Source organism: Mus caroli, chromosome 3, assembly GCF_900094665.2.
Source record: "Mus caroli chromosome 3, CAROLI_EIJ_v1.1, whole genome shotgun sequence".
Classification (NCBI taxonomy): domain Eukaryota; kingdom Metazoa; phylum Chordata; class Mammalia; order Rodentia; family Muridae; genus Mus; species Mus caroli.
Window position 1 is genome coordinate 38,663,318 of NC_034572.1, and position 13,379 is coordinate 38,676,696.

The following is a 13,379-nucleotide window of genomic DNA, read 5'->3' on the forward strand; positions in this document are numbered from 1 at the left end:
CTTTGATTGTTGTGCCGATGTTCTCTATGGAATCTTCTGCACCTGAGATTCTCTCTTCCATCTCTTGTATTCTGTTGCTGATTCTCGCATCTATGCTTCCAAATTTCTTTCCTAGGATGTCTATCTTCAGTATTGCCTCACTTTGGGTTTTCTTTATTTTGTCTACTTCCCTTTTTAGGTCTTGGATGGTTTTATTCAATTCAAATGAGATTTAAGCTTTAGTAATATTTCTTTTATAAATATATTAATGCTGGTTCTCTTATATTTGAGACATATATCTTCAGAATCCATACATCTTTGTGGAATTTTCCTTTGATGTGCATGAGTGCCTTCCCTATTTCTTATGATTACTTTTGGTTGATAGTTGATTTTATTAGACACTAAAATGATTACTACAGATTGTTTCTTATCCTACACTCCAGATGGATCTCCAAAAATGTAGAAAACAGCTTGATGCCTCTGGCCAATGGATCATTAACAGTACAGTAGGGAATTTGATAATATCCTTTGTTTCTCCCTTTCCCAGCTTTGACTGTTCATCAATATTCAGTTAAAATGACAGGAATATTGGGTATGCCTATTGAAGGGGTAAGAAAATGCATCCCTTCTGTGAACTGTCTTTATTAACATTGTAAACTGTGTACATATTGTAAACTTGTAAACACTGAAGGCACAAAGTAGCCATTCCCCACTTTTTTCCTGGGAGCTTCAGCTGCCAATCCCCTCCCACACATCTCTCTAATTGTCATAATGATGTTTTAGCCACTGTAACTGTCACAAATGTCATGTTTAGTCCCACAGTCCTAGATAAAAACTCTGAGCAAGATCCCACAAAATCCTGAACAGGTAAACCTACCATTCTCTGAGCTTCCCACAGAATCCCAACCATCCCTGAACAGAAAAGTCTCACCAGTCCCTGAGCTCATACAACCTAAGGACTTGAAATTCTACCAGTTCTTACTTTGGAAAATTTTCCTGTTGTCTGTTCCCAGGAGCAGAGGAAGCCACTACTGAATTCATCCTTCCACACCCTGGATCTTCCCAATAGATCTCTGTTTTGAGATTTGCTTCATCATGTGAAACTTCCATTGGAAGCAGCCAAAATCAATGAAGGGAAGAAGGGAAGAAGAAAATGGGACTTGTGAAATGAGTTCTCTGTCTCATTCTAATACTTTGAAAGGCTTGCTTATAATTCCTGGAAAGGTGTGCATTCATCATACATTCCGTTGATTAAAATTACTGAAAGCTTTAGTTATCACAGCCAAAGCACCTGCATATCTATTTGCTGCTACAGACCCTGACTTCTACAACACATTTACTTATTTTAGTTCATACTCAATCTTATAACTGGTACAGCAAACATCATTTTGACATAATTTTCTGAAGTGTACTATGTTTCCAAATTAATAGTAATTTCCACACTTTATATGTTTATGTGACATCTCATCTATATTCAATGCAGACAGTGATTTGGAAAATAATGTACTTTGTTTAAGGCTGTATTAATGAAACTTTGGGATTGAAATATATTAAAGCAACAAGTTAATATTCTTTCAATTAATTGATTATGGTTGCTAACATTTCAAAAATATTCTTTTTGAAATAGAAACAGAAAATCATTTTCTATTATATCTGTATCAAGCTCCCCATTGTTATTTCTTTAAGCAATAATTGGGTATGCTTTATTTTAAAACATGACAGAGGAGGGAACAAATAATTTCAGATATGTTGCTTGAAACTAATATTGAGTTCTAGAATGACTGACTTTTTCTTGAAAGGAATCATGCTTCAGATATTGAACTTTTTCACACTTTGAAACACACTTGTACTAAAATGTACAAGACCAGTTTAAACTATGTACTGAATTTTCTATCCTACTACGTACTCAGTCTGACTGAATTTAGCCTGATTTAAGTATATAATGTAACAAACTTTATTATGCATAGGAATAGCCAGGTAATTATTTTATACATACTAAAAAGGATGCAATGCTTCAATCTTAAACTATGTTCCTTATAAATATCTAGAACAAAAATAAGTTGCATGTGAGAGTTACACACCTACACACAGAGAATAAGAGTTGTGATAACAAATATATTTGTTAAAAACAATATTGAATATATCTACTATAAATGTTGAAAGCAACGTGTGGCTATATTTCTAGAACACCTGTTTGCAATTTTGTTCATTCTTCTTGGTCTGTAGTATCAACAAAATAATTTCTTTCTTTATACAATAGTGTTTAATTTTTAATATAATAAACAGCTTCCACTCTTTCCTATACCATATTTTATGTGCTCTTCAATAAATATATAACATGTATTTATTTTCAAGAGGCAGGTGGTAGACTTAGGGACAACTTATAGATCAGAGTGGATTCACTTATGGTTTACATTATTAGAAGAATGAGATTATACTGGCACAATTACAAATTAACTCACTTTGAAGAATTTAAAGTTTTCACATGAGGCTACTGCTAAAGGCACAAACTGCTTGAAATGGTCCCACATCATAAAATGAGAGCTCTGACTCCATACTTTGACTTCTGACCTCCAAAAATTCACGTGAGCATACACTGCTTTCACCTCCATGTACATGTAAGTATAAAGATTAATTCCCCTAAAATATCAATGGAAATGAAAAGAAATGTGTATTGAGCATTATTTCCAATCTATTCTTATAGATTAGGATAATAGTAAGAATTATCAACTAATTATGGCCTATATCAAATAGATTATGTGCAAATATTTTCTCAAGTGTTAAGTAAAAATTACTAAGAACTTAAAATTAATAAGAAATATTTCTATAAAAGTAGTGAATAAAAAGAGAATAGCACCTTAATTCTGAGCTGATATATTTTTGTATTTTCTAGGGATTCATCTAAAATTTCACAGAACTAATATGTTACTCTCTGGCAAAATTTAAAACAGTTTAATCAAGAGAAAAGAGAAATATACAGCTGCCCTAAGCTGCATGTTGTCCCTTTGACCCTACCACAAGTCTCCTCTCTGGCCACCACTCTGCCTGCCATCACCAAGCCTGCTAAAACAAGAACATCAAAGTTAGACACCACCCACTTTCCATAGCCCCCTGTGTCTCCTAGGAAACAGCAAGCTGGTTTAAGAATGCACTGTAGACTGAGTTCCATTTCCCAGGTGAAGACTGCCCACCAAAGGCATTCTGGATCAGGAATATTCAGGTTAGGAATTAAGGGTAGCTATCAGAATTCCCAGATGCCAGAAAAGCAAGAGGCTCCTAAGACACAACTGTGATGACATTAGCTGAACTACTGAGCATAGGGGACAGAGAACCTATAGAGACCATATCCAGAAGTTAGGCATTGCCCCTGATTAAGGGATGGGGCCACCCTTCCATCTCAAAACTTTTTAACCCAGAATTGCTCCTGTTTAAAGGAAATGCAGTGAGAGTGTGGTACAGATGCTCACAACCAACCATAGGACTGAGCAAGTGGACCCCAATGGAGGAGCTAAGGGAAGGACTGAAGGAGCAGATGGAAATAGATGCTGAGACCTACAGCCAAACATCAGATGGTACTTGGGAGTCTTGTGGAAGATGTGGCGATAGAATTGAGTAAGCAGAAGGGGTTAGGCATACCACAAGATGTACAAAGTCAACTAACCTGATCCCATGAGTATTCACAAAGACTGGACTATCAGCCAAAGAGCATGATGTGGCAGGAAGTCAGCCCCTACATATTTGTAGCAGATGTTCCGCTTGGTCTTCATGTGAGTCCTATAACAACTAGAGTAAAGGTTGTCTCTGACTCTGTTGTCTGACATTGAATCTACTTCACTACTTGATCTGCCTGGTTGAACTTAAGTGTGAATGGGATGAACTCAGTTCTGCTGTGATTTGATTTCCCATGTTAGGAAAATCTAAGGGGTGTTCTCCTTGGCTGAGGAGAAAGTGAAAGAGTAATGGGGAAAGTATTTGAGAGGATGAGACTGGGAGGATATAAGGAAAGAGCTCACAGGGCTTGCAGTCTTTTAAATTCAACCAAGAAATGGAGAATTAATCCCCCTCAAACAAGTCTCAAATTGTTATCCAGACTCATTTGGTCAGTCCTAAAAACATATATATACCGCAATACTAATGAACTCAGCAGGTTGTGTTTATATAATTCATTATTGTGTTGACTGACTTGAAGTAAGAGGAAGTGATATAACCATAGCTTAATTATATAAGTATTGTTAATTACATAGTATGCTTTAAATTTTATACAAATCATAAATGATTAGAAAGCATAACAGTTTTGAACATTCTAAATTCTCTCTCATATTTGTACATGTTTATGTGTAGTAAATGATTAAATGTACACATAGTCATGTATCTATTTACCTATCAATCTATTGGCATACCTATATAAGTATTTCATATGCTTATCTTCATCAAGTTTAAAAAATTCATACCAAGCATGTACCAATTATGCATAGTAGAGTGGAGAAATATTTGTTAAGAATTAAAGACAGGTAAAATTTGTAAGAATCACAGATGATTTGAGATTTACTGTTATCAGAAAGGAAGGGAAGGGAAAGAAAATTGAGAAAGGAGCATGGCTTTAAGCACAATTTAATTAATTTTATTGGGCCACTAGGGCTCGTCCATCAAAGCATTCTGGCAGAAGGCTCCACATCCCTAACGTGAATCTTCTTCTGGAAAGCAAATCCCAGAGCTGAGGACTGAACCCAAGGCCATGTGCTTGCTAGGCATAAGCAAATCATTCACAACCATTGTGGTGAATCAGCATGAGAATTAAGGTTGGAGTGCAAATAGTAATCCAGTTGGGAAGTGATGGGCCTGCCTGTGGCTTAGCTTGCAGAAGCAATTTTGTATGTTAGGTACAGATATCAATTATTTCAATGAAAAACAATAAGAAAAAGGGAGAGCTCCTTAAAATACAGTCTGTAATAGTGAGTATAAATATGTGTGCAATGTCTGGCACCTTTTTAGGTCGCTACCCATCGCATGCATTCGAATATACATTCGCTTTAAGTGTAACTTTTTCATTTTAAATAAGAGTACTTCAATAATGTCAGCATTATCCTTTATATAATCCTGATTTTCTTTTTTAAAATTCAAATTAAAAGAAGAAGATAAAAATACTAAGCTTTAATTTCAACAGTGGATTTTTTTTATGTTTGGTAATCATAATGTTTAATTTGTGCTGTTCTTAGAACTTTAATTATGAAGCTAAATTGTACTAATAGCCATTAGGTACTTCTTAATTGAAGACACATCATATGTCTGATCTGGCAGTACTAATTGGTGTAATTAAATTCTAATATGCATCAGTAGCCTAATTTTTAAAAGTGAATAAGAAGCAGATAGAAATAACTAGGTCCTTAGAGCTATGTGGATATGACATATATCCATGCATTTCTGTTTGTAATATGCATTTCTCTGAAGAGAGAATTTATCAAACATATTTCAAAATATTTTTATTACTGAGCTTGAGATTCAAAGTTCAGATAGTGTGGCTAAGCCAGGATGAAAGTGACTTCTAGATGGTGAATCACAGAGTAGTTCTAGTTCAAGTCTTTATATAGATTAAACCATTTGAGATTCCACACATCTTCATTGTAGTACAGTCTGATGAAATCACACTTACTTCACTCCATGCTTTTGGGGATCTCAAAGACCTGAAACAGCTTTGGAGCCCATCCTATGGAAATGGGCTACAAAATCATTAAGAGTCTTATTTGCATTATTTAAATGCTTATTGATTTTTGACCTCAGGATATTCTTTCATGCAAGAAATTTAAACTTAGCCATTATGAATTTTATCTTTCTCATTAAATTAATATTGAAATACTGTATGCACACTATTTTACCTTATAGATAATTAAAATACTAGATTAAAAGCATTTCCTAAAAACTACATTAATATATATTTCAAAATGAATCTAAAATTAATTTTCTGAGCATAAATTTCAGCATTATTGATAGTTTACTCAAATGTTTGTGCTCATGAATGGAACACATGTACACTTCTACTCAGTCTAAAGCATGTGTAAGGCTTATTTCTTGGGGATGAGCTCACAACAGGCTTCATGCTGTCCTGACCTGTGCATCTGGCTGGAGGATGCATTGAACATAATATTATACTATTGGGTGGACACTCTAATTGCATTTTGTATTCCATTGCATTTAATAGGGTGTGACCCTCATTTGCATTTATCTTTGGGCCCTACACATTCAAAATGAGTAAAAAATGTTACAAAAAGCAAATATATTAGTGTAATGAAAACTGTGAATCTGAAGGTGAAAATTCCAAAAGGATACATTAAAAGATGTTTTCATTGGCAAAGGCAACATCTTGACAAGCCTCAGACAAGATCCCAAGATCCCACCTTCTGATGCTACTTGTTTCAGTGATACAATGATTTGCACTACAGTTTAAACAGTTTCAATTTGTACTTACTTTGAGGATACACTTTAAACAATTGAAATTACATATTTTATAAAGATGTATAGTCATTAAGGATCATTAAAAATCACTAATTATCAAATATATGGAAAATATAGGTTTTACCTTATGTCTAAGCAAAGCCAGGGATTTATAATATTTCTAATATTTTGCTGTATGAAGAATTATCTAAAATTTAAATATTCAAGGAGACTTCATTAAAATAAATCTACCATTTTCATAAAGATCAGTCGTATTAATTACAGAAAAATGAAAGTCTTGTTTGTCATAAGAATAGTTTGAGTCTTTGTTACTTCAATCAACATTAAATTTATTTTCTGCTTCTACATGTGTGAGGTTTAATAGATATAGTATATTGTCATTATTCTGTTAATAATTTTAAAGTTTTGATTTTATTTTTCTAAATTATGCTTAATTTGTGTCTGTGTCAGAGATGGAAAAACAATGTCAGGGGACCACAGACTGAGGAGATTTCAGATGCCATGCAGTAGGAATTACATATAATTGTGAACTGCCCTATTGAATGCTATGAATCCAGGTAGGGTTAGGAATTTTGAAAAAGCAGTCCTCCCCCTTTTTCTTTTTTCACTTTTTTTCTTAACCATTGATCTACCTCTCTATTCCTCTAGGATAAAGAATTCTCATATGTTAGGTATTTTTATAGTGCAAGCATTTGCCTCCTGTTTGGTTTGCTTGCTTATTTGTTTGTTTTTTGGTATTTGTCCTTGAACATGTTTGACAGAACAGATTTTAGGACTCTTTTTATTTTTTCAAAATTCAGATTAAAAAAAATGAAATTAGACAAAACAATTTTAACAATATGTGCCATATTCTGTAGATAATTAGTAGCATAATTCTCATTTGTATAAAATGAATATTGTAGCATCAATCTAGTTGGACCATGTAAAAAAATTGGTATTCATGTTTCTTTTTCTGGGTTTATTAGGATGACATGATCTGTGCTTCCATCTATTCTATTGACACATAATATCTATCTTTGAATGTTACTCAACTGTATATAAACATGACACAGTTTCTTTACCTATATTTCTGTAATATATATCTAAGCTAACTCTACAGCCTGGTTACTGAAAACAATGTCACAATAAGTAAGAATGCTGTATCTCTATTTTATGACACTATCAATTCTTTATGGTATAATGTTTCTGGGAAAATTGGATGTACCCAGTAAAAGACTAAAACTAGTACCACATTCCCAGCATTTGCAATGTTTTGTATTTTGTATGAAACATTCAACACTGATGTACGCCCTATGATTCTAGAATAATAAATTAACCAAATATAAGAAAAGCAATTGAAATTTAATCATATATGAAAGGTTTATTTGCTATCTTTACAGCTTGTTGTAAACAATAAGTCCTTAAAATATTTTGAAGATTTTATAGTAGAATGTTCATGTTTGGGATTATCAAATGACATGCATCAAATTCAAAATGAGCAAAATTTATAAGGAAATATAAGGAAGTTTGATTATATGTCATATAAGTTTAAATTTTCTGAGTATACTCTTAAATGCAAGAAGAGTGTTAAGAGCAAAAAATACTGGTAAGCTAAAGTAAATTATTGAAATATCTCCTAAGTCAAAAATATCTCTCAATAAATTGTAAATACAAACAAGGCATAGGGATAAGTTTTTAAACACTGATTTTATTTTTTACAATATCAATTACGTAAGATATATAAAAAACATCTAAGAATAACAATTATGACTTATAAAAACTTTTGTAGGAATTTATGGCATATTATTGAATTGGCAACTAAGTTAAAAGGAATAAGGAATTTTGAAGTCATACAGCTTCTACTTGATTAGCCAAATAGCCCTAAACACAGCATGAATCAAATCACTGAGGCCAGAACAGGTATATAGAATGGTATGGCATGATTTATACATCTGTCAGTAAAGAACTGAAGAAAGTACCTGTTGTCATTACAACAATAGGGTACAGAGGATAATAACAAGGAAGGAAAATTAGTATTGGGAACAATACACATTAGCATACAAATTTAAGCAGCAAATAATAAATGTATGAAATTAGAGTTAAATAAAGACCAAAATTTACATTCTCCTTGGGTTGAAAATTATGTAGTAGAAAATATAAAAATGTTCAGAAATGATAAACAGTAAACACAAGAATCCACACATTTCAAGGTGGGGTTTTTGGAAGACAAACAATTATTTATTGTTTTAAGGACTAGAGATGATTGTGTGCATTTTAATGCATTAATTCTTGGGGTTTTGTGCTTTATTATTTCTTATACATAATTGTACCATGAGCAATACAATTTATGCATGTTTTCAACAACTGCCAGTCTGCATACCAGGCACTGTCTGTGGGGTTCCAAGGGTATCTGGCCTGGATGGTCAGGCTAAAAATTTACACATCCCAGAAGGGAAGCCAGAGCAAAGTGGGCTGCTGGGACTCTTCCCACTGCTGAAGTTCAAGGCATGTTGTGAGATTAAACAGACAACTAGAAGCCAAGGTAGGGGCTGCAGAGCAGAAAGTGGCTGTGGTCAGGCTTGCACACCAGGGTGGACCTGATGGGTGGAAGTTCAGTGTTGAAAATGTTGGGAGAGAAAACTCTTCCCTGGAGTGTTAGAGCTCAATAAGACAGGCACTCTCAATCTTTGGTAAAATAGCTCATGTACTTTATTCCTTATGGATAGGACCTTATAAATATCTGGGAATTGGTTGGGATCTAGAGGCAATTGCTTTCTATTAGCTTTCAGATGCTAGGGATGCTGCATCTGCAGGTGGAAGGACTTAGGGTATTGTCCCTCTGTGACAACCAGTCCCTCTGTGACTGATTGTCACAGACTTCTCAATGGAGTGTCATGGGCATGGCCAGGTCAATTATTTCAGGACAGGAATCTGGTCGGGAGTAGATTTAAACTACCTCTCTCAATTGTGAAAATTACCAGGGTTCCTAAATCAGCTCAATTTTACCAGGTTTTCTATCTGGTGGTACAGTCCACTGCCCCACCATATTTATTTATTTTAATTTATTTTATGTACATGAATGTTTTGCCTAAAGGTGTATTGTTTACACTATCTGGGTACCTGGTGCCTACTGATATCACAAAAAGAATTCAGAAATCCTGAAACTATCATTAGTATGGATGATTGTAATCTGCTACATGGGTGCTGGGAACTGATCTAGGTTCTCTACAAGATCAATGGTGATCATAAGTCCAAAGTCAGAGAGCCAAGCCTGAATAAATACTTAAAGACAAAGTTAAGTAGACAGCAAAGGAGATGTCTCAATATTTAAATTAGCTGAAAATTTCATGTCACTGCATCAGTAAAGCCATGCATGAAATCATTCGGCATGAAATCATTCTGAAGATAGTATAGATTTGGGGGTGTTGTTGTTGTTGTTGTTTGTTTGTTTTGTTTTGTTTTGCTTTTGTATATAAGAAATTTTGACACTTATGTAAAGTAAAATGCCACCCTGATTTTTGTGCTTTGTATTAGTTTTTTTTATTGGTTGTTATCACCTGTCAACATTCAACTTAAGGAAGTAAAAGTGAATTTTGGCGTATAGTTCTCATGGAGAGAGTACATCAAATTGAGGAAAGATAACATCAGGATGATGGAGCATCTGCCTTCATTGCTACCACAGCCAAGAATGTGGCTATCAGAAAGTGATACCATAGCCAGGAGTGGATCTTGTCTATGAAACCCCAAGGCCTACCAAGATGTCTCACTTTCTCCAAAATGTCTTCAGTTCCTAAAGATTCCACTACCTTCTAAAGTACCAGAACTGTCTGTGCACCAAGTATTTAGTCATGTGAACCTGAGGATAACAAATCTTATTAAAACCACAATTAGTTTCATTACTTCTAAGCTACCAATTAATATTCAAATCACTTGATACCTATGAGTCTTCCCAGTTCTAAGTTACGGAAGTCAACATGTCAGGCCATCTATGGTAATCTTGGAAATCTAATATAAACAAAATAGAAATTTCAATATTTTGCTAAATTATCTGCATCTTAAACCTGAAACAATAAAGTTAATAGCTTTGATCTAAATGGATTTCCAAACTAAGTTTGGCTCATATAGTGCTGGCAAGCAAAGTATGCTCTGTGCTGTCAAGTTGATCTTTTTTGTTTGTTTGTTTTGTTAGTCCTATTAGCTGAGAGTATTTGCTATATTTGCTTACTTGAATACTTAATTTACATTACATTTATTTTCTGTTGATCCTGATTAAAAAACAGGTAGTATGGTAGCATTTGACACTGGACAAGTAAGAGTGCCTTCCTTTCCCAACCATGCCCAACCCTTCCACTATGTAACTGGAGCTGTTCTGTTGTTTAGTGATATTCAACATGGTTATTAACACTTAAATGTGCTATTTGCTTGGCTACTCTGTGAAGTCTTTTGCTAATATTAAGAGTTAATGTACCACATTTTCTGTATCCATTCCTCTGTTGAGGGGCATCTGGGTTCTTTCCAGCTTCTGGCTATTATAAATAAGGCTGCTATGGACATAATGGAGCATGTGTCCTTCTTACCAGTTGGAACATCTTCTGGATATATGCCCAGGAGAGGTATTGCTGGATCCTCGGGTAGTTATATGCTCACAGTTAGCTACTGGATGGATCACAGGGCCCCCAATGGAGGAGTTAGAGAAAGTAACCAAGGAGCTAAAGGGATCTGCAACCCTATAGGTGGAACAACAATATGAACTAAGCAGTAACCCCCAGAGCTCGTGTTTCTAGCTGCATATGTATCAGAAGATAGCCTAGTCGGCCATCAGTGGAAAGAGAGGCCCATTGGTCTTGCAAACTTTATATGCCTCAGTACAGGGGAACGCCAGGGCCAAGAAGTGGGAGTGGGTGGTTAGGGGAGTAGGGTGGGGGAGGGTATGGGGGACTTTTGGGATAGCGCTGGAAATGTAAATGAAGAAAATACCTAATTAAAAAATAATAAAATAAAAAATAAAAGAGTTAATGTAGCTTCTCTCTGAGCATGGGGCCAAGCACAGTTTCCCCAAGCAGCCTGCTATCCCAGGCAGATCTCCATTCTCCTCCTACTGATCCTCCATCCCCTTTAGACCTGGAACTCCTGAAACAAACAGATTGGCTTCCCTTCCCCTCACCCATCTTCCTTGCTTGTTGAACCCCCTCACAGGACAACAAGCTCTGAGCAGACTGCTATTCCAGGGGAACCCCAACTCTCCTGCCTACCATCCCAGAGGTTCACCCCCTCCCAATACCTACTACAACAAGAACATCCAGGGACCAAAACCATCCAGAAGACTAAAGGCCCTCAAAAGAACACAATCAACAAAAGGGCAATAGGGCACCTCCATCCAAAGCAGTTACCCTAATACAGCAAGCCCTGGATAACCTAAGACACCAAAATGCAAGAAAATGATCTTAAATCCAACCTTCTAATTATGATAGAGGCCTTTAAAGAGTTAATGAATAAATCCCTGAATAAAAAAAATACAGGGAAAATTTAATCAATCAGTTAGCGGTCTTTAAACAGGAAACAAATCCCTTAAAGAAATTCAGGAAAATATAATTAAACAGATGAAGAATATAAAACTGTGAAAAACCTAAAAGTAGATATAAAAGCAATAAAGAAAGCACAGACTGAGAAATTTCTGGAGATAGAAAACCTGGAGAAGAGAACAACAGATACATGCATCACCAACAAAATATAGGAGATGGAAGACACAGAGTCAGGCATAAAAGATACAATAAAAAAAAAATGATACAACAGTCAAAGAAGATGTTAAGTCTAAAATTATTCCTAATATAAAACATCCAGAAAATCTGAGACACAATGAAAAGACCTAAAAAAGAATAATAGGAATAGAAGAAAATGAAATCTCTGCTCCAAGGCCCAGAAAATATTCTCAAAGAAATCATAGAAGAAAACTTTCCTAGCCTAAAGAAAGAGATGCCTTTAAGTATGCAAGAAACTTATAGAACACCAATTAGACTTAACCAGAGGAGAAAATCTTCCTGCCAAGTAATAATCAAAACACAATATCTATAGAACAAAGAAAGATTAAAGTTATCAAGACAAAAGACCATGTAAAGCACAAAGACTGACCTCTCAGAATTACACCAAATTCTCAACAGAGATTCTAAAAGCTAGAAGGGCCTGGGCAGATACCTTGCAGTGTCTAAAAAATTCAATCCACAGGTGGGAACCTAGATTACAATACACTGCCAAATCTGAATTATCATAGATGGAGCAAGCATGGTATATCAAGACAATTCCAAGTTGAAGCAATATCTACAAATCCAGCTCGACAGAAAATACTACAGAAAAAAACAATGGAAAAACTCAGGAGATAAGTAATTCCATACCAGAAAAAAAAAAAAAAAAGCATGCACACACACACACTAACACTACCAACATCAAACTAACAGGAAATAAAAATCACTGGATATAAATAGCTTTCAACACCAATGGACTCAATCATCCCCCAACTACTCACACACCCAAAGAATCAGGCTTACAGAATGAATTTGAAATCGGGATCCATCATTCTGCTACATACAAGAAACAGACCTCAGCAATAAAAAATATGTATTATCTTAGAGTAAAGGGCTGGAAAAATGTTTTCCAAGCAAATGTCAATGTCTAAGAATCAATCTGGAGTAGCCATTTTAATATCTGAAAAAGGTAGACTTTCAAACAAAATTAATCAAAAGAGACATGAAAGATACTTCATAATCATCAAAGGAAAAATCTACTAAGATTTTATCTTAATTCTGAATATCTGTGCCCCAAAGCAAGGGCAGCACATTTATAAAAGAAACATTACTAAAGCTTAAATTGCACACTGAACCCCACACTTCTGGAAATCAGTTTGGTGGTTCCTCAGAAAATTGGACATAGTACTACCAGATGATCCCGCAATACCTCTCCTGGGCATATATCCAGAA